The 19,763-nt window shown below is 50.8% G+C and overlaps 1 long non-coding RNA gene across 1 annotated transcript; it reads left to right on the top strand.

The window, feature by feature from the left end:
* Positions 1-11,982: 11,982 nt before the first annotated feature.
* Positions 11,983-19,081, top strand: LOC130830372 (uncharacterized). The gene is made up of 4 exons (XR_009047786.1): positions 11,983-12,150; positions 13,354-13,411; positions 14,135-14,202; positions 15,887-19,081. It is a non-coding gene; the product is annotated as an uncharacterized LOC130830372 (long non-coding RNA).
* Positions 19,082-19,763: the final 682 nt, after the last annotated feature.

The raw sequence follows: 19,763 nt of genomic DNA, 5'->3' as shown, positions 1-19,763 counted from the left end.
GGCTTGATTTGCTTATTTATTTTATTTAGATGAAATTCACCTCATGTAAAACATTAATTATGTTCAAGGCAACAATTTGGTGGCATTTAGTGCATTCACAGTATTGTGCAACCAACACTGTTGTTTAGTTTCAAAACATCTTCATCACACCAAGAGGAAACCCCACACCCATTAAGCAGTCTTTCCCTGTTACCCTCTCCTCCACCCCGGCAACCATGCATTTGCTTCCTTTGCCATGGATTCGCCTCTTCTGGACGTTTCATGAATGGCCTCGTACAACAAGCGACCTTTTGTGACTGGTTTCTTTTATGTCGCATAATATTTTCAAGATTCATCCATGTTGTGGCCTAAGTCAGTGCTTCACTGCTTTTACGGCTGAATAATATTCCATTGTGTAGATGTGCCACACGTTTTTTTATCCATTCATCTGTTGATGGGCATTTGGGTTGTTTCCACTTTTTGGCTGCTGCAAAGCGCGATGCTGTGAGCGTTTGTGGGCCAGATTTTGCTTGAATGTGTATTTTCAGTTCTCTTGGGCATATGCCAAGGAGTGGAATCGCAATGCTATGTTTAACTTTCTGACAAACGACTAGACTGTTCTTCAGTGGCTGCCCCACTTTGCATTCCCGGCAGCAGTATACAAGGGTCCCACTTCGCACATCCAACACTTGCTTTTGTTTTTTTCCTTTAAAAAAGATAATAGCCATTCTAGTGAATGTGGAGTGGTTACCTGGCTTGTTTGTTTTCTGTGTTTGTTTTCTCAGTTGGACAGCGGTTTCAGAAGGCAGCAGTGTACCAGTGGGGCAGGGGAGTGAGAGGGTACAGCTGCCTGGGGGTGGGGTAGGAGCTGCATCATTGCCTCTGATGGTCCCAACGACCTCTGCAGAAGGCACTGTTATCTCTATCACAGAAGGGCCTCAGAGAAGCTGGGTGACTCACTTATGCAGCTTCTTACTGGGGAAGGAATATGTTGATTCCAAAGCCCCCTTCTCCCCTATTTATTTATTGCTGTCCCTACAAGGCTGTGTCTTGGGAACTAGACTGGTCCCCAGATGAGCTCAAAAGGTCACAAACCCGCACACTGTGCCGTTGGAGTCCCCCATGTGATCACCCAGAAACGGGGACTTGGACAGATGTCAGAACCAAACTTCTGTATGTAGGTACCTCCCAGAACATGAGCCTCTTTAACATAACTTTGGGAACCTGGCCGTTGCTATGATTTGTCGTTTCCGTCAAAGCTTCCCGTTGGCCCACCGTTAATTCCGCACGCCTGTGCTTTGGAGCTCCTTTGCTCAGGGCTGCGCCGAAGCCAGGGGAAGCTCAGCGGCATTTCAAGGGGGCAGCGCCCTCTGGTGGCAGTATTGCGAGCCTGCGCTGAGGACCCGCAGCGCCGGCCTGGGAAATTGGGTGGGCGATGCCTTCTGGGTGCAGGTAATGGACAGAGACCCCTGCCCGCAGCAGTATGAGGGAGCCTACAGCCTCTAAGGACAGGACAGGGGTGCAAGGAGGGTGGGAGGCAGCAGCACTCCAGTCATCTAGGTTCTGGAAGAGGGAAGGCCCAGCTGCAGGCAGGGACATGGGCCCAGCACCCCAAGCCCCAGGAGTGCTGTTTCTTGGGGATTTCTTAAAAGCGTGAGCATAAGGAGGCATCTTGATGTGGACACATCTCCTTGACACAAGGCGAGTACTGGGAGAGGGTCTCAGGTGGCCCTGGAGCCTCACCAAAATCCTGGGAGCCAGGGCCTCTTCAGACCTCACGGATTTGAGGGTGAGAAGGGTCCTCCACCCTCACCTTCTCCAGGCTGTGGCTCTAAAGAGGAGAAATCTGGGTTCAGAGGGGCATGACCTAGTGCCCTCCCACCCTCCTGCTGCTCTTCCCAGCACTTCACCGAGGCTCAGGAGGGTTGAAGGCCTTGCTTCAAATCAAGGGCACGGATCCCAGTGTCCTGTGTGGCTGGCACAGAACTCACCCACAAGCCCCTTTGTGCAGCCCAGTGATTCCCCCTGACAGGGGAACTCAGGCTGCAGCGGTCTAGCCCAGAGTTGCATCTGTCTCTCTGAGAGAGCCCTCACTAGGCCAAGTTCTGGGTCCAGCTCAGATCTGAGCTCTTTCCTGGGCCTGGTCACCTGTGACGCTGTCTGCCCGTGCCCCTCTTGTGTCAGTTCTTTCCTCACTGGCAGAGGAAAAGGCTTGGGATATCCTTCTCCTTGGACCTCTGGCTCCGGCTCTCCCTGCACAAGCCTAGTGTTCAGCCTTGTCTTTGACTTTTTAGAAATGTTTTCTAGCTAAAAACATGATCCTCCACAATGGTATGCATTTACATACATTAATGTAAAATTAATGCAGGGCCTAGTTGGAGGCTAAGCCAGTGTCCAAAGAGCATAAGCCTCTGGACCCCTCTAATGCCATGCCCCTGGGTCTCTGAGGAGGGTTGTGATCTGGGCCTTGAGGGTGAATTGAGGAACTTTATATGGGGGTGGGGGTGGAGGACAATCTAGAGGAGGGAGATGAACTTGTGTTAGCAGAAGTCATAGATGTGGCATGGTCCTTCACTCTCAACTCCTAAGTGCCCAGAATGTATCTACAATGCAATCTACAGATTCAATAAATCCACATCAAAATTCCAATGACATTTTTCACAGAAATAGAAAAAAAAATCCTAAAATTTGTACAGAACCACAGAAGACACTGAATTGCCAAAGCAATCTTGAGAAAGAACAAAGCTAGAAGTATCATACACCCTGATTTCAAACTATATTACAAAGCCATAGTAATCAAAACAGTATGGTATCGGCATAAAAACAGACACAGAGATAAATGAATCAGAATAGAGAACAGAGAAGTAAACCCATGTATATATGGTCAATTCATTTATGACAAAGGAGCCAAGAGTGTACAATGTGGAAAGGACAGTCTTTTCAATAATGGCATTGGGAAACATGGACAGCCATATGAAAAAGAGTGAAGTTGGACCACTATCTTACACTATATACAAATATCAACACAACATGGATTAAAGACTTGAATGTGAGACCAGATGTAGGCTCCTAGCAGAAAACATAGGTGGTAAGCTTCTTGACATCAATCTTGGCAATGATCTTTTGGATCTGACACCAAAAGCAAAGGTAACAAATGTAAAAATAAACAAGTGGGACTATATTAACCTAAAAAGCTTCTGCACAGCAAAGGAAACCATCAACAAAATGAAACGGCAGCTCATGGAATGGTAGAAAATATTTTCAAATCATATATCTGATAAGGGGTTAATATCCTAAAAATATAAAGACCTCACACAACGCAATAGCAAAAAGAATCAAACAATATGATTAAAAAATAGGCACAGGATGAACAGACATTTTTCCAAAGAAGACATACAGATGGCCAAACAGGAACATGAAAACCATAATGAGATATCATCTTATCTGTTAGAATGACTACCATCAAAAAGACAAGAAATAACAAGTGTTATCTAGGTTGTAGAGAAAAGGGAACCCTTGTGCACTGTTGATGGGAATGTAAATTGGTGTAACTGCTATGGAAAACAGTATGGAGTTTCTTCAAAAAATTGAAAATAGAACTATCACATTATCCAGCAATTTCACTGTTGGGTATTTATCTGAGGAAAATGAAAACACTAACTTGTTAAGATATATGTACCCTCTTGTTAATTGCAGCTTTCTATACAACAGTCAAGACATGTGAATGACCCCAGTGTCCATCTACGGATGAGTGGATGAAGAAGATGTCATACACACATGGGTGCACGCACGTGCACACACACACGAATATTATTCAGACATAAAAAGAAATGAAAACTTGCTACAACATGGATGGACCTTGAGGGCATTACGCTAAGTGAAGTAGGTCAAAAAGAGAAAGACAAATACCATATAATCTCAGTTGTATTTGGAATATTAAAAAACACACAAGCAAAAAATGAGCTCATAGATACCGAGAATGGATTGGTGGTTGCCAGAGGCAGGGGGTTGGGAGGTGGGCAAAATGGGTGAAGGGAGTCAAAAGGTACAAACTTCCAGTTATAAAATAAATAAGTCATGGGAATATAATATACAGCATGGTGACTACAGTTAATAATACTGTATTACATAACTGAAAGTTGCTAAGAGAGTAGATCTTAAATGTTCTTATTACAAGAAAAATATTTTTGTAGCTCTGTGGTGATAGACATTAACTAGACTCTCATCCTGGTGATCATTTAACAATGTATACAAATACCAAGTCTTTATGTTGTACACCTGAAACTAATACAATATTATATGTCAATTATATATCATTAAAAAGAAAGACTATGACTCTCATCTTGGCCCCACTCTCACCCCCACTTACCAGGCTGTGAGGCAGCCCCACAGAGAGGCCCGTGTGACCATGGACTGAGCCTGACCACAACCACATGAGTGAGCTTGGAAGTGGAGTCAAACCTTTAGATGAGACTATAACCCTGGTCAACAGCTTGACAGACACTGACAGACATGAGCCAGCTAAGCCAAACCTGGATTTCTGACTCACAGAAAATGTGAGATAATGAATGCTTGTTTTAAGTTTTGGGGTAATTGGTTACACAGCAGTAGATGGCTAATCTAGACTGGCTAAGAAGTATGGATGTGCTCCTGTCATTGGGGGTACTGTGAAGAATCCTTGAGCGGATTTTCATTTAGAAGCATGAAGCTGCCAGTTGCTTAGATGGTAATGGAGAGGTAAGGCTGTGAGCAGGGAGGTCACTCCATTACTCACTCATTTATTCCTTAAATGCTTCCTCAGCTGTTATTACTGCCAGGGATAGAGAAGCAAGCAAGACAGGCACAGTCCTGACCTCAAGGAGCTTCTGTTCTAGAGTGAGAAACAGATAAAAAACCTACATGAGAGCAAACACATTAGCTGCATAATTCAGATGATGGTAAGTACTGGCAAGAAAATAAGCTGAGATGTGATGGGGTCCTGGGGTAGCGGCAGGAAAAACCTTGCCGAGGAAGCCTGGCCACCAGAAGGGGATGGCCATGGGGCTGCCGGCAGAGGAAGTAGTGAGTACAGAGGCCCTGAATCAGGACAAGCTTGGTGACTTCTGGGCACAGAGAGAAGACTGGTGTGTCTGGAGCACAGTGAGTGAAAGGGATAGAGACAGTCTTAGGGGAGCAGGTGAGGGAGGATGGGCTCTGAGTAGGGAAGTGACCATGTGAGCAGCCCGATCTGAGGGTGCCGCTTGGGGCTCCCAAGAACAGCCTCAGGTTCAGTGATTCCCTGGAAGCACTCACAGACTCAGTTTATTCTGGTGAGAGAATACGGACTAAAATCACTCCTGGGTTAGCGCTGACTTCTCCATTCTGCTTCTCTGTGGGATGTTCAAGGAGGGGGCAGAGTGGGCAGTTGAATGGCGTGTGTGTCTGGAGTTTAGAAAACACGTCTGGGTACAGATGCATGTGGTGGGGGTGGGTATCAGCAAATTGACGCCACAAGCTATTGACGCCACGGGCACATTCTCCAGGAGTGCGTGTGGAGTGAAAGGACAAAGCCCTGAAGGTAGCCGGCATCTGTGGGGTGGCAGAGGAGAGAGCCTGGGAAGGAGACAGGCAGTGCCTGGGGCACAGGAGGGAAGCTGGAGGGGTGTTGGCAAGAGCATCCCATGAGGAGGCGCGGTCAGGAAAGCCGCTGAGAAGTCAGGGAGGAGAAGGCTGACGAGGGACCTGGGCTGCCAGCACAGAGGCTGCTGATAGTCACCCCAGGGCCCGACCACAGGGATGGCAGGTGGGGGAGGTCAAGGAATGGAAGCCGCCCTTCCGAGTGAGGGGTGCATAAAGCGGGCTGCAGGAAAGGCACTGGACTTCCCCAACCTGGACACGGCAGCCGTGGGAGAAGTCTGTTGAGCTGACATGCCTGAAGGTACAGAAATAGACTGGCCTTGAGAAGGAGGGTTAGCAGGCAGGGACTTTTCCTGAATGAAGGGCTCCTCCAGCATCGGCCCTGCCACTGAACGTTTCCAGATCGTTCCTCGAAGTTCCCCAGGTCTCCCTTCCAGCTCACGCTCTCATCAGCACTCCGGCAGTACGGCGGGCACAGCCGCCTCTGCTCGTGGCCATCACGGCTGTCTTGGTTGGGGCGGAGGCATCGACCCCCCAGGCCTGAAAGGACCATGCTCGTGCCCAGGACCTCCAGAGTTTGCACGAAGCAGCACCTTGGTGTTCCGCCTCTAACCAGATTGTTACATGCCACCTAGACGCCAGGCCGCCCTCCCATTGTCCCCACGTCCCCTCTCTGTTCTCCCCAGCTCCTCTGCTGCCAAACGCACCTTTTCTCTTTTGGAAAAAACTGCATTCCCTGCCCTAGGCAGTGGGGACCTGGAAGGCTCCCTGAAGTGTCTGAGTCTAAGTCCTGCCCCCAAGAACACTGTGGGACCCAGGGCCACACTCTCCACTGAGTCCTCGGCTCCCAAGTGGCATGGTGAAGGCAGAGATGCACAAAGTTAGCAGGTCCCCAGGTCCCCACGTCCCCAGCAGGACAGTCAGCACTAGGCCTGGCTGCTCTTGAGGGGTGTCTGCAGTGCACCTGCCCCAGGTGTCCTGGCCTGGGCACTCCCCAACCCCCAGACGAGAGCACCCTCCTCCCCTAGGCTTTTCTTGACCTACTGCTGGTTCTCAGCTTGTCCCGCTGGCTGCCGGAGCTGCTGCTGGTCTCTGCACGTTTATGAACAAGCAGCACCCGGCTTATTGGCTCATGAGTCCTCTGTCCTCTTGCCCAGAGCTTGAGGGGGCAGTGTTATGCTCTCTTGCCACTCTTCCTGCTCCTCTTCCCCTGGGGTTATTAACTCTCTCCCTCCCTCCGTGTCGCAAAGTCTCACTGCTAGGAGACAAGAGGGACTCAGACCGGGGGGTTGAGGACTGGGGGAAGGAGGAGGGGGCTTGGGACTCAGGGTGTTCGAGGATGCGGGTGGGGTGGGTGTCAGGCTGGCTCGTGTTGAGAGAGTGGACCGCCCCTGCTCATTGTCTGGGCGTGGGGGCGGGCAGGAGCTCAACCTGCTTTTCCAGAGACTGTGGTAATTCAGGAGGAGACGCTGGGGTGGGGTCAGTGGCCAAAGCACCCACACCCCACAGCCGGCCTGTGCCTCGCCTCCTCCTTTAACGCTCAGTTCTGGCCCCCCTGCTGTTGAGCACGTGTCCAGCGTGCCCACCGCCCAGGGGTCCTGGTCAACACAGGGAGGAAGCCGGGCCCCGACATGCTTCTGCCGACCTGTCGGCAGGTGCAGCAGGACCTTCCTGGAACGAGCACACGGAGGGGGGCTCTTTGGGACGCTGTGCTGACAGCCCATCATGGCCCCACACTGACCCCTCTCCCACTGCCCTTCCCGAGATCTCCAGCCCCACATCTGGAGACCCAGAAACACCCAGGCTTGGCCTGTCCCAAAGGAAGCTGCCCCAAACCTGTGTTCCCACAGGCCTCTCTGTAGGGGTCCCCCTGCCTTCTAGACAGCTTCACTCCTGGACCCTCCTTGAGAGGGTAGCCTGGGCCTGACAGCAGTGATGGACGTTAGTGCAGCTCTCCTGGGCTCCCTGTTTCCCACCATGTTACCCGGCTTCGCCTGCCATGACGGACTGGGTGGTCCACACAACAGAAATGGACTCCTAGATTCCAGAACTGTGAGACGATAAATAAGGACTGGTGTCCTTATTAGAAGAAGAGATTAGGACACAGACACACACAGAGGGACAACCATGTGAGGGCACAGGGAGAAGATGGCCCTCTACACGCCCAGGAGAGAGGCCTCAGGAGGAACCAACTCTGCTGACACTGATTTCGGACTTGCAGCCTCCAAAACTGTGAGAAAATAAAATTCTGTTGTTTAAGCTGCCCAGTCTGTGGTATTTGTGATGGCAACCCTGGCAAATGAATATGGTGAGTGACCCCATGCAGCCCACAGGCTGGGCCTGTGTGCGCCACTTCCTGCAAACTGGCTCTGCCTTTCGACGGAGGAACCTTAAATCTTGACTGATTTCCTGGAACTCAGGTGAGAGGGGATTGTTACTAACTGGCCCCCACTAATCCACCCTTCCCCCTTTGGGGGCCTGACCCCGTGTTCCCCAGGGGGTACAAGGGAGCATGGCCTCCGGGGTGGTGCAGGCTGGGAAGAAGGACCCCCGGGATGGAGCAGCAGCCTTCAGTCAGGATGAGGCCTGAGGCTCTCAGGGTGAGACAGGCAGGAAGCCCAGGAGCCTATGGGCTCTGTCCAGTGGCAGCTCGGGACCCCAGGCCAGGAGAGACCAGAGCTGTCCACCCCCTGGGGATCCCTCCAGTGCGCCTGCCACCTGCTCCCCAAGGGGCCTCAGGCAGGAAGTCCCTTTCCTGGGGCTGCTCATTAACCTGCTGTCACAGCTGCCCCCAAGGCTCCTTCCCCCGTTCAAGCACAGATTCTCCCCCCGCCCGCCCCCAACACACACGCACAGGGCACTCCCCCAACCCAGGGTCGGATGCAAAGACTGACCTCTTCCCCGGCCACAAAAGGACACCCCCGCACCAACAGTTCTTAGTAAACAGTTGCCTACCTGGCTGCCGCCTCGTTTGGTCATACATGCTGACCCCCAGAGACCTCGAACCCAGGCCTGCACACACACACACAGCACCCTCCATGGTTGTACGGATCCCCTTCTACCCTCCCAGACACTTAGCCCACACGGCCCCGCCCACTCCCCCTTCACCTCACCTCACCCAGACCCGCTGCCTGTGTAGACTCCCCTTTCACACACACCCCTCCCCACCCCACACACCTAGAGAGGAGGGAGGGGTTTTCTAGGTGGGTGTCTTTCCCCTTGGACCCCTTCCAGAGACTCCAGGCCAGGGAGGGCAGACGGAACACTCTTTGTGGGCCTGGGTACCGTTGGTCCCGGTGCTCTTGGGGCACTCCCCTCAGAGGATACAGCCCTGGCCTCTCCCTGCTGTGCCCAGGAGACACAGGGACTTGTTTGTCCTGGATGTCCTGCAGGCAGTGACAGTCATGGGGGAGGCGGCTCAGGGGCCCACATGCACACCGGCGCCCACCCCTCTTACTGACCTGCAGTTGTGGCCTTGAAGGCTGGTCAGGCTCAGCACACCTAGTGTCATTTGAGAAGGTGTTTTTAGAATTGTATTTTATATTTAGAAAACAAAAAACAAACCAGATTATTTGTTTGTTACCACAAATGTGGAACAGAGAAAACTATGGTGGGCCTCACAGAACACATAGTGTGAGGGAGGGTGGCCCTGTGTTGGTGGCCCCATGTATGCCACCTCCTCTGACGGCCTCACTCTTTCTCACAGGGATGACAGCAGGAAGGTACTGTAACCGAAAGTGGTGTCTGGCTGCTCGCCGCTCAAAAGACAGTAAAGAGGCCAGGTTGGCGGAAAGGAAAGTTTGCTTTATTTTGGATGCCGGCAACCAGGGGTGGCGGGGATGGTGGATGCCTGTCCAAAGGCTGACTCCCCGCCCCTGACAATCAGGGGGCAAGAGCTTTTATAGACAGGAGGGGGCTACACGCAGAAACAAAACAGTCAGCTCGGACAGTCACCTTGAAATTGGTCACCAGTGGTTTGACCCGTGTCATCTTGATTGTTTTAGGTACTGTTAATCTTTAGTTTCAGGGTCAGTTTGTTTCCATTTCTTTAAGGCCAGTTCTCGGGATTGTGGCAGCTTATGTCATGGCTACGGTCTGGTCATCGTGCAGTTAACTTCCCCACCTGGCGGGGGGTTTCAGTCTCTATAAGACAGCTCAGAGGACAAGGCTCAGGATATTATCTGTAGCCCTTGAGGAGGAACTAAAGGTCCTTGACTCTGCTTAACAACTAAATTATCACTATTTGGTCTCCTTTGACTGTTTTCCTTTGTTTCTGCATTTTCTCACTTCTCTGATTAAACTTATTCTTTGGCTAAAGTTTTTCCACAGACAAAAGGCAGGCTGAGGACATGGGGTGGGGGGGAGGGGGCAAGGACCATAGGGTCCTGCTCTGTTTCAGTACCACACATCTGGGCCACGGGCGCACCCAGGGCCAGATGCACCAAGGGGCTTTTTTTTTTTAAGTTTTGTTTTGGAATATAATTGCTTTACACTCTTGTACCAGCTTTTGAGGTAGACCAAAGTGAATCAGCTGTATTTTTACACATATCCCCATATTCCCTCCCTCCCGCGACTCCCTCCCACCCTTCCTAAGGCATCACCCACCATCGAGTTGATCTCCTTTTGTTATACAGCAACTTCCCATTAGCTATCTATTTTACAGTCGCACCAAGGGGCTTTTGCCTTTTATTATTACCCAGCTCTCCTAGCCAACAGCTCCTTATATTAAATTAGTACTGTGGTTTCTGTCTCCTGTCTGGACACTGACAGGTGCATAGATGAGTGATATTTGTAAGTTGCTGAGTTTTTGGCCTTGTTTATCACGCAGCATAACTTAGATAAAGCTAATACTAGGTTTTAAATAACAGCAGCTATTAAACCACACGAATTGTCTCCAGTCAAGTTTCCCCATCACAATCCCCCAGAACTGTTGTTTCAGGTCATCAGTGACCTCTACATTGGTAAATGCCACCTGCCATAAAGTGGATCACTCCTCCTCCGATCACTGCTTTTCACTGGGTTTCGAGGATGCCACAGTCTCCTGCTTGTTCTCCTACCTCCCTGGTGAAGGCTTCTCAGCCTCTTTTCCTGATTCTTCCTTCTTTTCTGGACCTCTGACAGCTGGAGGCCCCGATACTCTGCCCTTGGGCCTTTTCTCTTTTCAAACTGCCCTCTCTGTGACCCTCTCATCTGGTTTCACGGCTGCACGTTAACCACGTGCTGGTGGCTCTACCCGCACCTCTCCCGCCCTCCCTCTCACAGGGACTCACACCCCCACACGGATGTAGGAGCAGATGCTGTCAGAGCCCACACACCTGTCCTCCACACCCACCTACAGCTTTCTATTGCAAGCTCCTGCACTCTGCCCAGGGCTTTCCTAGTCACAGGAAGGTGCAGGCCCAGGCCAAAATGCCAGAGAATTCATGCCCTGGAAGCAGCCTTCTAACAGAGATGGATGGGGGGGGGGGGGGGGGGGGGGCGTGTGTGTGTGTGTGTCAGTGAAACCGCTCCCCCCGCCCCCAACCCGTGCCCGGGTGCAAATCTGAGGGGTGCCCCTGTCTCCATGAGATCCCGCGAAGGCCCGAGTCCAGCTGACCACAGCAATGACCTGCTTGCCCGCCCCCCCACCTGTCCTTCCTAGGATTCCCCGCCCCCCGCCTTCCGCCAACATCTTCAAGTCAAGGAACTGAACTTGCTTAGGGAAAACGTCCGGCATTACGTAACACCCACTCCTCTCTGTCTCTCTGTCTCTCTGTCTCTTTGTCTCTCCGTCTCTCTCTCTCCCCCTCCCGCCACACTCTCCACCCCTCTGTCCGAATACGCCCCCTCTTTGACCCGGAACACCTCGCGCCTTCCGCATCGTGCGTGCCCTGCGGCCTGGCGCTGCGCCTTCTGGGAAGTGTAGTCCGCGCCGCGCAGCCTCCTCGGCGCGGTCGGCATCCGAAGCGGCGCTCCAGTGTGGGGGCCCTTTCGCTTTGGCTCGCCGGGTACCCGCCGACGAAACAGACTTCCCGCCTTCCTCGCCCGCTTCCCTCCCGGGGTGGGCCGGGCGCCCCTCGCATGTGCCCGCACTGCCGCTGCGCCTTCACGTGTGGGAGCGTGTACCGTGTCAGTCGCCTGTGTCCTCGGGACGTGAGTTCTTTCCCGCACCGCCTGCGTTTACCCTCCCCGGGTCTACAGCGCCGCGCGCATGCCCGCGGCCCCGTTTCGGTCATGGATTCTACAGCACCTGACCACCTGCGGCGGCCCTGGTAGTGCTCTGAGCGCTGGGGGTGCCACAGCCATGGAAACGTCCCTGCCCTCGCGGAACGGACACTCGTGGGCGAGTCAGCAACACGCACGTAGCTGGATGTGTCCCAGTGCGACGGTGCCAAGGAGGAAAAATGCACCAGAGAGCGGAGGAGGGCAGTTGGGGTGGGGTGGGTTATTTTACAGGGTGCCCGGAGAAGGCCGTCTATGAGCCGGCTTTGGACCAGAGACCCAGATGTGACGGGAGCCCGCGCACACCTGGGCGGACCCCTGAGGACGGCGGGAGGCAGGGGAGCCGCGTCGGAGGTGCGAGTGAGGGCGGGGGGTGGGAACCGGGTCAGGGCGTGAAGGGCCGGGCTGGGGTGGGGTGGGGGTGGGCGTGGGGCTTTGGCCCTTCCCTGGCTGAGATGGGCAGCCATTGGAAGGTTACGAGAAGAAGGGTGACAGTACTGGGTGTTTTTCTAACTGGATCACTCGGCTACTCTGGAGAGGCAAGGGCCGAAGCTGGGAGACCCTTTAACAGACTCCTGGCTGTGTGACCTGGGGCAAGCCAGTTAACACCTCTCAGACTCAGTCTCCTCATCTGCAGACGGGGTGTTATAACAGCACTACCTCATAGGGTTGCTGTTGTCAACTGGCTGCAGCAAGTGCTCAGAGGAGCCTTAGCTTGGAGTCATAGCTGCCTCACTCCTACGTCTTACCTTTTCTCCATGGATTTCTGCCGAAGGGCAGACGCAGGGGATCAGTTACTCAAAGAGAGAAACCTTCAATGTCAGGCCCCAAGCATGCCTCCTCTGGTCACTGCCCAGGGCTTAGACCAGAGCTCAGAGCTGGCTTCCTGTTTCTGTCTCCTCTGGTCAAGAATGGACAGGCGTTGGCATCAACCCCAGGTCTGCAGAGATGGCTTAGAGCCGGCATAAGGGCAGGGAAGGGGGAAGTACATCCTACAGTGCTCTTCCTGTCTCAGTCTGTCCAGGTGGCTATAACCAAACACCATGAACTGGGCAGCTTGTACACAACAGTTCTGGAGGCTGGACATTCAGGATCAGGGTGCCAGCAGAGCTGGATGAGGGCCTTCCCCATTCGTAGCTGGTGCCTTCTCCCCATGTCCTCACATGGTGAAAGGGCTGAGGGAGCTCTGTAGGGTCTCTTCTAAAAGAGTGCTGATTCCATTCGAGAAGGCTTCACCCTCATGACCTAAGTGCCTCCCAAAGGCCCCACTTTCTGATATTATCACCTCGAGCATTAGGATTCCAACCTGTGATTTTTGCCGAGGGACACAGACTTTAAGATCGTAGCGCCTCCTGACTAGAAAAACAGGACCAAAGTGTCGTTTGGTGGGAGCCAAGTTCAGAGTTCTGACTCGTGAGTGGCCCCCGAGGGCCACACTTTTCCACAGGAGGTGCGTTGTCCAGGGCCTGCAGACGAGTGACAGGTGTCAACTCTTCACTCTGAGGTTTCTCTTAGATAAAACTCTTGTTTATTTTTGCGTATATATTATTTTCCCAGGTTCTGCAAATGTGGATGCCCTGCAGTGTATTCAGCCAGTTCCCTTCCGAGAGACACGGTTTGTTTCTAATATTTTGCTTTTACAAATAATACTGTTGCAAGTGAAGACGTCAGGCATATAACCTTTTGACTTGTGGAGGTGTATCTTCAGGATAGATTCCTAGAAGTGGGATTGCTAGGTCAAAGGGCAATGTATCCATAACTTTGTTAGATGGAATCAAATTCTTCTCATTGATAACGTACTCTTTTTTGCCCCCATTTGAAATGAGCTGGTTTAATTCCAGGTGGAACAGAATTCAGGATAGAACAGAAACTGAAGAACACATGTTGGCAGGATTCTAGCCTGGGTTTACTCTGGTCTCACAGCTGAGGTAGAGATGGCCGAGAAGAACTGAAGAAAAGATGAGCCACGGTGTGCTTCTTAAATGTACAGTAGGTTTTGAGGCAGCACATGGTTCTAGCTCTAGGTGGCAGTGGATGTGATGGCCGGGAATCCAGATGTTTACACAGGAGTGCGGCTGAGGGTCATCATTGCCTCAGGCAGAAGGAACAGCTTACTTTTGGGGCCAGATTTCTTAATTCCCCCTGTGGGCAGGAGGCCCTTCCCGGCGGCCTTCCCTTTTAGCTCCTCGAGTTTCTTCCTCGTCCATCTCCTTGGCCGCCTTCCTGGGCTGCTCCAGGGGCTGCTTCTTGCCACCTTTGTCGCCGGACGTGGCACCTGCTCCTTCCCCAGACCCTGCTGCTGAAGCTGGTGACACACTCTTTGCCCGTTCTTCCACAGCTTCTCCGACGGAGCGTTTGTCGGAATTCTGGATTTTTGTCACCTTGATAGATAAGAAATAATTCATGGTAAGTCAGTGTAATGTAATTTGCATTTCTCGTATTATTAGTGAAATCAAGCATCTTTTTATACGTTCAGGGGCTGTTTGCACTGTCCTTTCCGTGAACAGACTCTGTGTTTTGCCTATTTTTAAAAATTAGGGTTTTATGTTTTTTTCTTTTCAATTTTTAAAAGCTCTTTATATATTAGGAGTATTAGCCCCCTCTTTTCTTTTTCTTTTTTTTTTAAGAAGTTGTGTGGTTTTCCACCAGTTGTTTGGATTTGTCTTTGCTCACAGGACCACCAATTCCTTCCTGAAATGTCCTCTGCCCTTGGCCTCTGGTTCCCTCTGGCTACCTGGCTGCTGCTCCTCTGAGGCCCTTCTCCCTCTTCCCATCAATGTCTGTGTCCTGTGCTCTGTACCCTCTTCTCTCCCGGAACCCTCTCTCTGGATGGTCTTGCTCAGAACCCGGGCCTCGGTGAGAACCTCTGTGCACGTCTCCTAGTCTGCACCACTAACTCGTACTCTCATTGGAGCCCCTGCCCATCTGCCCCATCATCGCTAGACCGTCCACTCACATGTCTGCCAAGCGTTCAGGCTGCATGGGTCCCAGACTGGGCTCAGACACGCACTTTCCCTTGTCGCCCCTCTCCTGGAGGTGGCACCCCTCTCTTAAGCAGAAGTCTTGTGATCCCAGTTCTCTGAGTTTCCCTACATCACACCTAGAGTTTGCTGCTCAGATTTTGGGTGGGGAAATGTCTTCTTTTTACAAAATGTGTGGTACTCTGAGAAGTTCTTGATGTCTTTGTCCAGGGAGATCTTGCATGGGGGTTGAGTGTCTCATTGGGCAGGACTACCCCACCTCAGGCTTGGTGGCATCTGCTTCCTTGGACTTGCTTGGGATCCAGTGCCCTTGGCTAAACGTCATGCTTCTGCGCCCTGGGAAGGGCCACCTTGGTTTACAGAAATAGGAGCTTCCTCCTGGGCAATTTTCCTCAGCACTTGTGCCACTCCTCTCTGTGCACTTCAGCCTCCAGGCCAGGCTGCAGCAAGCAAAGGCCCCGTCTGCATTTGACAGGTTGTGTGCCCCCAGGAGGCTCTGCTCCTGGTCGTCCAGAGCCACATGGGACACTTGTGCAGGGAGTTTTTCGCCGAAGCATGGACGTGCCCAGTGGGCGTAGCTGGACAGGGGCTGCCTCAGTGCGCAGTGGGGCTTCCTCAGCATGGAGAGAGTGAAACGCCTGTCTCGGTCCCAGAAAAAACCCACTTTAACTGGCTCTTTTTAGAGCAGAATTCTCTGCTGTGAGGATCCTTAATGGGCACTTAATGTGACCAAAAGGGCACTTAAGCTCTTCATCTGAAACTTGCCCCATGTCAGTATCCACTGTCTCAGCAGCAACTCAACTGCTCACTTGATTAAGGCAGAAATCCCGACCTTATCTCCAATGTCTCCCTTTCTCTCACTTCCCACACCTGTTTGGTCCCCAGTTCCCCCCTACATAGCACCACTTTGGTTCTTTGTGACAGCAAAACTCATGTCCTTAAGCGACAGCAACCCCAGGGGCCTGCAGGGCTGGACTCCTGGTGTGGAGCGAGGCAGGAGGCCTGGGTGGGCGGAGTGGATGGAAGTGCAGAGGTGCTGTGCAGTGCCCTTGCGGCGTTGCTGTGTGGTGACAGGCCCCGTGCCGCTAAATCTTCTCATTGTTTTTCAGAAGCAAGAACTCTGGATATGAAAACTGAAATCTCCTTTCCGTTTCAGCCTCCTCCCTGGTTTTTATTTTGTTTTCTTCTCCATTTCCTACCCTCTCTAATGTCTGCCCAGCCTCTCAGACCCCCAAGCTAAAGCGTTGAGGATACGTCTTAGATTATGTGCAAATATCCTTCATATCCTGTCTGTGTGTATGTTTTTAGTTTATGTGCATGGTACTGGGCTGTAGATCTTGCACCTCTTGCTCAGGACAGTTTTAATACTGATCCACGTACATGACATCTAAGCAACGCAGGTGTTTTGCAGGCACCTGCCCCCACGCTGGCTCATCTATGCCCCTGTGATAGGCCACAAGGTGCCTCTAACTCCCAAGTAAAGCTGAAACAAGCACCCTCCTAGCTATCCTTTCACAGTCACGAGGAATGGCCTGGGGTGGGCATGCTGTGTCATGGGACGTGTGTGTATTTCATAGAACCAAGTGCTGACAGATTGCACTCCGGAGACTGCTTCCTCAGTTTACACCCCCCCAGCTGTCACACGCTCCCCCCTTGCCTTGCCAACCTTTGTACATACACAGGGGTAAAGTGACAGGTGATTTTTATTTTAATTCACTTGGTCTGAACAGTACTCAAAATAGCTTTATAAACAAACATTTTCAAGAGAAAAATGCTGCACAAGCAAAGGGAAATTTTTTCTGCATTGAATACTTGCATCCATGACTATCCTGTAAAAAGGCGAGGCATTTAGACCTTTCATAAGTTATGTGATAGTAAAGCTACAGTTCTTTACAGATAGTAAAGTTTGCAGGTAGTCAAGTTTACAGATAGTAGTTACAGTTCTTTGACTGCGGTAGATTTCATCCCCGCATTTGAAGCCTTGTTTGCAATTTTGGAATCAGAAAAGATATTCAAGCAAGTATTTGAATAGAAAGACCAATGAAGAAATACAGTGTGGGAATCTGTTTTAAGTTCTGCTATGATTATTTCATCTTCTTCTAAATCTCTCTTCTTAAAAAATCTGTTATTTTATCAGTTTCTTTGGTAAGAGTTGATGAAACCATCCATTTCCTGTTCCTAGCTGTCAGCATACGCTGCTTCATATCTGACTTTCCATCGTTCCCGCATGCAATGAACAATTGCATGTTGCACAAAGAGCTCCAAAAACTTTCAATTGCTCTTTGTTGCTACTAAGATTAACTTAAATTTACAATATTGAAAAATCATGCTTCAACCTTAATGTTGTGACTTTTAACATGGTTACTTCCTGATAGACCACCAGTGGACAAAAGTGTATTTGTTACTTCATTGTCTTAGACACATTTTTAAAAATTGGACTGTAATTGCTTTACAATATTGTGTTAGTTTCTGCTGTACAACAAAGTGAATCAGCTGTATGTATACAAATATCCCCTCCCTCTTGGACCTCCCTTCCACTCTCCCCCATCCCGCCCATCTGAGCTGAGCTCCCTGTGCTGTACAGCAGGTTCCCAGCAGCTATCTATTTTACACATGGTAGTGTATTTAGGTCAGTCCTAATCTCCCACTTCTTCCCATGTTCCCCTTCCCCCTCTGTCCACATGTCAGTTCTCTACGTCTGCTTCTCTACTCCTGCCCTGGAAATAGGTTCATCTGTACCATTTTTCTAGATTCCACACATATTAGATACATTTTTTTGAATGAAATATTAAAAAAAATTTTTTTAATGTATTTTTATTTTTTGGCTGCATTGGGTCTTTGTTGTTGTGCACGGGCTTTCTCTAGTTGTGGCGAGCAGGGGCTACTCTTCATTGCGGTGCTCGGGCTTCTCCTTGTGGTGGTTTCTCTTGTGGAGCATGAGCTCTAGGTACGCAGGCTTCAGGAGCTGCAGCACGTGGGCTCAGTAGTTGTGGCTTGTGGGCTTAGTTGCTCCACGGCATGTGGGATTTTCCTGGACCAGGGATCAAACCCGTGTCCCTTGCATTGGCAGATGGATTCTTAACTACTGTGCCACCCGGGGAAGTCCCTAGATACATTTTTGATTTATCATTTCATAGAGAAAATCGGGGGCACACAAACTGATATATGAGGATTTCTAGGTTAATATGTGAGAGTTCAGGGTAGTATTGATACAGTTCTTTCTTCTGTGTCTTATCCTGTGGCCTCCTCAGGACCTATGAAGGGAACACAGAAGGGATGCTGCTGTGCTCTTGGCAGCCTTGTCCCAGGTAAATTGAGGTTTTCCTCCCCTTTCCTAAAAGTCATCTGTCTTTGCTATAGGCAAGCTTGTTATCTTCCTTGGCCTGGTGCTTCACAGCTCTTCTAAAACCCGCCATAGAACCCAGTTCCTCTTTCCCAGAAAGGGGGCACCAGAAGACCCAGTGTGGCAGGTGGTGAAATTTCTCCTCTGTGAGCTCCTGAGGCCCGGGCATCCATATATCCTCATGAGGGTTGGAGTGTTCCTTGTCTCTTCTCCACATGACATTTACACAAATGGTCAGTTCATATTTTCTCACCACACTGTTGGAAACACGTTGGGCCCACAGAATGTTCAAGAGAAATAAAGAACTACATCTTTCTTCCAGGAACTCATAATTTCACATGGGGACTGTCTCAATGACAGTGAAAATGAATCATTGCTTACTGTATGCCAGGCTGTGTGCTGAGTCCTTTATGTTAATTTTCTTAAGTAAATTCTCTTCCACAAACTATAGTCAAGCGGACTGGGCTGCTGCTTTTATCCTGGGAACATTCTAGGGTCTGGGGACACAGGAGCCAGTCTGTCACAGGCAAGGAAACTTTGCTGATATGAGGAAAAACTAGCCAAATTTTTTTTTCAATACATACATATCTTTTTTTTTTTTTTTTTTAACGATAAACTGAGTATATTTAGAGTGTACAGTTTGGTATCCCAATCTCCCTATTCATTCCCCCCCAACCCTCCCCACTTTCCTCACTTGGTGTCCATATGTTTGCTTTCTATATCCGTGTCTCTATTTCTGCCTTGCAAACCGGTTGATTTGTACCATTTTTCTATATTCCGCATATATGTGTTAATATACAATATTTGTTTTTCTCTTTCTGACTCACTTCACTCTGTGTGACAGTCTCTAGGTCCATCCATGTCTCTGCAAATGTCCCAGTTTCATTCCTTTTATAGCTGAGTAATAGTCCATTGTGTATATGTACCACATCTTCTTTATCCATTCATCTGTCGATGGACATGTAGGTTGCTTCCGTGTCCTGGCTATTGTAAACAGTGCTGCCGTGAACACTGGAGTGCACGTGTCTTTTTGAATGATGGTGTTCTCCGGGTATGTGCCCAGCAGTGGGATTGAAAACGTGCCAGATTTTTAGTGTCTTTGTGCGGCTGGCATCCCTGGAAGGGCACCTGGCGGAGCCCTGCAGAGTGGAGTGCATCTTCCCAGCCCACCAGTTCCCACGCGGATCGCTCTTGTTAAGTATACAGCGGTGCTGGGCAGTCGAGCATTGCAGTGTGTCACAGTCCCAGGGGACGCAGAGGCCGGACCCCACCGTCAGCACCCATTTCACAGGGCAGGTCCTCGTGCTGAGTTCCTGGAGGGGGTGTTAAACAGTGGTGACTGAGGCCTGTGAATATGTGGTCCAGAGAGGTCCTCCCCTAGAGCCCAGGCACAGCTAGGCCAGGACATATCCATCCCTCCCTTCCTGTACCCCACGGAATGAGGATAAAGCCCCAGTGACCCCCAAGAAGAGATGTGACACCCAGAGGACTAGACCACCCACGGACCAGGGACTAAGTGTCCATCTCCTTCCCCCAGAGAGAACCATGTCTTCACCGGGGCCACCAGACTGTCCCACCTCCACGCAAACATCCAGCCTCAGGGAACCAGCCAGACGGAAAACCCTGTTTATAGACCCAGCCTT

This window comes from Hippopotamus amphibius, chromosome 1 (genome assembly GCF_030028045.1).
Source record: "Hippopotamus amphibius kiboko isolate mHipAmp2 chromosome 1, mHipAmp2.hap2, whole genome shotgun sequence".
NCBI lineage: Eukaryota > Metazoa > Chordata > Mammalia > Artiodactyla > Hippopotamidae > Hippopotamus > Hippopotamus amphibius.
This window is presented reverse-complemented; position numbering and strand designations above follow the sequence as displayed.